The sequence below is a fragment of the Cynara cardunculus genome, assembly GCF_001531365.2.
Source record: "Cynara cardunculus var. scolymus isolate 2C chromosome LG 2, CcrdV1, whole genome shotgun sequence".
Taxonomy (NCBI): domain Eukaryota; kingdom Viridiplantae; phylum Streptophyta; class Magnoliopsida; order Asterales; family Asteraceae; genus Cynara; species Cynara cardunculus.
Window position 1 is genome coordinate 2637101 of NC_037529.1, and position 5775 is coordinate 2642875.

Consider the following 5775-nt stretch of genomic DNA (forward strand, 5'->3'; position numbering starts at 1 on the left):
TGCAGTTAGTTACACAAATTTAAATATGGAGTTTTAATAAGTTGTACTTACGCGCAATCACTTGTAATATTGAGTTTTAAGTAACATGTATTAATAAATAATGCTTTAACATAAAAAATGATTTTTAAGAGTTTTTGTCAAATACTTTATAATATAGTATTTATATATATATATATATATATATATATATATATATATGTGTGTGTAAGTTGTAATGCATGCAACTACTTTGAGATTTTTCTTGTTAGTCTAAGATCTATAAATTAAAACAATTTTCTTGTGTGGTGAATTTATACACACCATCAAATAATTACATGTTTTTCCTGAGAAAACTTATATGCATATTGTAAGATTCCATGTTGGTTGGGAAGTGAACACATATTGACTTATTAGGGGTTTGATACCTTTTTTTGATGTCTTATAAAACTGTGAATTCAAATGTGGATAGAACGGATAATATTTGGTATGGTAAGCTTTGAGATGTTGTAGATGGTATAAGAGCCGGGAACTGGACTACGTTGGGCTCCTGTTGGATTGTAATATCCCACATTGGTTAAAAGGGGAACAAATGTTGATTTAGGGATTGTTCGGTTTATTTTCTATTAAAACCTGTATGAACAAAATAAACAGTCTGCATACCTAAAATGACCATTTTACCCCTAGTCAATATTTTTGTTTGTTTGATAAAAATATTGATTAAATGGTTTTTAATATAAAAAAGAGATTATGTATTAATTTCAGCATTGATGGAAACCTCAATGTCCAACTCAGAATTTTCAAACTCAATGAATTTATCATCCAAATAGCATCCATCTATGGAACCAAAGAGAATCGTAAGATGCACCAACATGATGAAATTCTGCAATTTGAGACCATCTGAACAAAAACCCAAATTCAAAATCGATACAAGATGAAGGGATGGAACTCCAGCAGCCATGGCCGTAGCCTGCAACTTTTCAAATCAGGCGAAGGTAGTTGATCCACCGTAGCCTGGAACTTTTGCCACATCTCCGCAGACCTACAAGTTTAGAGATGGAACTCCAGCAGCAATGGCTGGGCTTCGAGATGTGATATTGTGATTTATGAGCTTTTCATCTTCTTCGGGAGACCAGAGGCCTTTCCTTGTGACAAAATGAATGCCTGCCCATGAATCAATATCTACAGAAAATCGATATGTACAAATCTTATCTTGTAGTTCCCATCCTCGCTGTCGATCCCACGCCCCGATCACCCATATCCTCCCTTGCTTTGTTAATGGCGGTTGAAACTTGCCACCCGTTACAACCTTGGAGCTTTTTCAATGGTGGCAGAGATGTGCAAGTTTCTTTAGGGTTTTTCTTGATTAAGAAGATGGATTTTGGATTTACCTTCGTTTTTATCTTCATCTGATTCATCAACTGAGAAGATTGGTTTTCTTGGAGATTGTAGAAGATGGGTTATCTTAGATAAGTGCGTGTTCTAGAAAGAAAAAGGAAAAGAGGTGAGGGTGATCCAAAGTATTTGGATGATTTTTTTTGAAGTATATACAACAAATAGAACAAATAAACTCACACACACCCTCCCATTCTCTCCCGAGAAGATGGTTGTAAAAGCTAGTGCTGAAGTAGGTGACGGAAAGGGGGTAGGGCCATATGACACAGAGTGTGGGGGTAGCATGCATAATAACACAAGGACGAAAAACAACATTCAGCGAACCAAAAAACAAAAAAAAAAACTAAAATGCCATCGTAATTAACAGACACTTTAAAACGATGGTCTCGGTCGGTATCTAATACAATTTCGATCATTTGAAGTCGTTATGCTTCCTAGAAAATGTCTGAATTGGACTAACTTTTTATTATTAATTATACAATTTTCAGGATCGTTGGTAACAGTTCTCAGCAGTCATTCAACTTCCAATAATTTTCTAAACAGATCATCAACATTTCCTTGTGACGCATTGTGTGAGATCATAAATTAATGCGTTGGAGTTTTTTTTGGTATGATGATTAAGATAAGTAGCAGGTTAGGTTGGAATCGGAACTACGCAGCGAAGGAGACCAGATTTGGAGTGGAAGCGAGGGCTTTGATGCTTAGAGGTGTCGAAGAGCTCGCCGATGCCGTCCAAGTCGCAATGGGTCCAAAAGTAAAACACATTTCACCATTTTCTGTGTGTTATATGTTCATTGCCAATTTGCACTTCTTTTGGAACTTGTGTTCTTGATTGAATTAGAGCCAGTAGTAATTTCAACGAGCATAAATTGAATGTTGGATCTTCTGCATAGCTAAATAGTTCATTGTTGGCATCATACTCTCAGGGTCCGTTTGGTTTACAGGAATGAAATGTATTCGAGAGGATTTGGATTTCAAATCCATTTCAATCCCGTGTTTCGAATACAGGATTGTCTGTATTTCATATTTGAAATCCTAAGCTTCTGTTGAAATTTCTCAAAAATAGGATTTTGAAATCCTTCAGGTGGTTGAGATTTCACAGGATTTGTAGATAATAATGTTTTAAAATATGTTAAAAACATTTATTTTCTAATAATTCGTTACTAAAAAGGTAATTTAATTATTTCTATAATTATTTATAATTTTTATATAAAATATGTATAAAAATGGAATTTCCTTCCATTCCAAATCTATTAAACCAAATACACCAAAGATTCCAAATGCTTCCAAATTCAAATCCCTTCAATTCCAAATCCTTCCACGAAATCCAAATCCCTCAAAACCATTCCATCAAACAAACGCCCCCTTAGGGCGTTAACCAGATATTGTCCACACCTAGACTCACGGTTTAAAAAAAAAACGTCTAGTAGAGGAGGTATCCAATCCCGTTTAAGACAACCTTAGTTCCCCTCCCCAATTGATGTGGGATCTTACATACCGGGTGTCATTTACCTTACCAGGTAAGCATGACCAAGAATCTTACATGGTAAGAGGCATAGAAGTACCAAGAATCTTGCACAATAAGTGAGAGAAGACTCTTACTCGGTAAAAGCTTATCGGTAAAAGATGCTTACCAACAATTCATTTTGGTAGCAGAGAATGTTACACAATAAGGTAAGTGAGAGGGGTTACTCTTGCTCGTAAGTGTTTGGTAATCAACCCCTTACATAACTTGGTCCTACAAACTTCTGATCTGTGTGCATGTCCAGTAGACTTGGACCATTTCTCCTCAATATATGAAGGCAACCTCTCTTCTGAAGATCTCTTTTGGAGAGCAACCTAATGAGGTTCCATATATTCTTGTATGGTATCAGAGTAAATATCTACCACCATCAGGACCGACACTTTGGCACAATCTTGCCATCTAGTCCCAATTAGAGAGGCGTGTTGATTGGTTAGACTTGGACTATTTTCAAGATATCTTTTAGAAAGTAATCTATGGTTCTACATACTCTTACATTTGCAAAGGAGTTTTGGTTCCATTTCTCAATGGGAAACACCAAATGGTTTTCAGTGAGCTAATTTTGTTCGACTTTTTGAAGGGACGTAATGTTGTCATAGAACAAAGTTATGGTGCCCCCAAGGATGGTGTAACCGTTGCAAAGAGTATCGAATTTAAAGACAGGGTCAAGAACGTTGGTGCGAGCCTTGTCAAGCAGGTTGCTAATGCTACCAATAATGTTGCTTTTTTGCACATTTAAGTGATTGGTTTTTGTTTGGTTTAATGAACACATAATTAAAAAGTGAAAGTCGGTTGTTGTGTTTGTATTAAACCCTCCCTCTATGAACACTTGTTGTGTTAGTCATTACTATTCCAGGACCAACAGTTTTCTTTACTTCTGTGGCTCACTTGGATGATGATGTGAGGCTTTGTTTGCTGTTATAAACTTTCAGGCACCACATGTGAAACACTTGATCACCAATCCAAAGAACCAAAAATGCGTAAGAACACTGTCTTGGATCGCCCTTTGTTGATCAATGAGTTAAGAGTGTTAGACCATCTCACCTGCAAAACAGCTTAATGGTATATAAACCGACGTTCTTTCTTTCCACAGGAACTAGACGATCCTTTGATTTTAATACACGAAAAGAAAATCTCGAGCTTGAATTCTATTGTTAAGTTCTGGAGTTGGCATTGAAGGTAGGTAATGTAACGGATTAATGATGATAAATGGTTTCATATGTATCGAAACCTTGCAGTTGCAGTCATTAGGTTTTGTTACATTCTCAGAAGCAAAGACCGTTGTTGATTGTTGCTGAAAGCGAGGCGTTAGCCACTCTCATTCTTAACAAGCTTCGTGCGTGCGGGTATCAAGGTATCATCATCTGATCTTCATAATCGACCATTGGCCGATTCTATGGCTTGATCTAATATGAAAATATTCGTTAGGTCTGTGCCATCAAAGCCCCTGGATTTGGAGAGAATCGGAAGTCAAATTTGCAGGACCTTGCAACACTTACCGGAGGGGAGGTAGGATTCTTTATGTCTATAATCTTGATTCTTTCACTTGGTCGGTTATACTACTTTTCCCGAGTGATGTTGTGGTTTGTTATGTGTTTGTAACGAATTTGTTGTAGTTGATCACAGAAGAGCTCGGTATGAACCTCGAAAAGATGGGACCAGAAATGCTCGGAACTTGCAAAAAGGCATTCGGCTTCCTACACCGTGTTCATTTGTAACTGTAACAAGTAGCAATTCATAATGAAGCATTCACGTGTGAATTTTCTATGTAGGTTACTGTATCAAAAGACGATACAGTTGTTCTTGATGGGGCTGGCGGCGAGAAAGCCATTGAAGAAAGATGCGAGCAGGTTTGTTTTTCTTGGTAACTATGGATGTCTGCGTCAGCTTGCACACACCTTGACTAATACCATCATTTCCTAAAGATAACATCAACGAAAAATTAGGGCCTGTTTGTTGGCAGCTTAATAAGTTTAACGGGATTCACAGCTTATGCATACAGATTTCTCTGGTTGTCTTCATAGTTTTGTAATTATATATCCGTAAACAGGTGGTGGCGTTGCTTTTTATATTATATACAGTGCACGGTGCGGCTTCTTATCCGGGTATGCGGTTTTTCAGTTTAAAATCTAAAATCTTATCGGTTATGGATAAGATTCTTTAACAGTTTTTGTGTTACCCATATATCTTGTTACCAATATGCAATATGCAATATGAGCATATGATTGAAGGCACCTTCATTACAGACACCATGCATGGGGTGAAGAAGCTCAACAACTGAAACCACCTGCTGCCGCTTCATTCTAAGAGATTGGTTTTGTTTACCCAATTTCGAACCTCTTCTCTTTTTGTGTATGTGTGTGTGTGTGTTCTCTTTCTTGAATCTTGAAGAAAGGATTTGAAAAGCCTAAAAGGAAATGAAGCAAGACCCAAATAACTCCCAGGGGATCGATCGATCACAAAGTTTAGGTATTAACTGCAGACTTTATATCTGGAATGGTAGGTATTAATTAAGTCTTACGGTCTACCAAGTCTATATATATATTATACAACCCTTGACATTTGTACAACCAACACAACCGTCCATTTCATTTGATTAATATGCGATTTCATAGAAGTTTTTATTGTTTCCTAATATAAAGTATCGATCATAATTAATGAATCATATTCATCTTCCATAAATATTCAAATCATAATAAATGAACTCTCATCATTTCCATAAATATCTCAATATATTGGATTGTATTGGTTGTACAAATGCGATGGGTTGTATTTAAAACAAACTCTCTATATATATACTTGTGATCATATGAGACCAATAATCATAAAATTGTCACTGTACAACTTTAGACCATTAGATCATTAGCTTATAAAGTTGATCA

The 5775-nt window shown here is 36.4% G+C and overlaps 1 pseudogene; it reads left to right on the forward strand.

Annotated features, from left to right (window-relative positions):
* Nucleotides 1–1984: 1984 nt before the first annotated feature.
* LOC112508209 lies at nucleotides 1985–5200 on the forward strand (annotated as a pseudogene).
* Nucleotides 5201–5775: the final 575 nt, after the last annotated feature.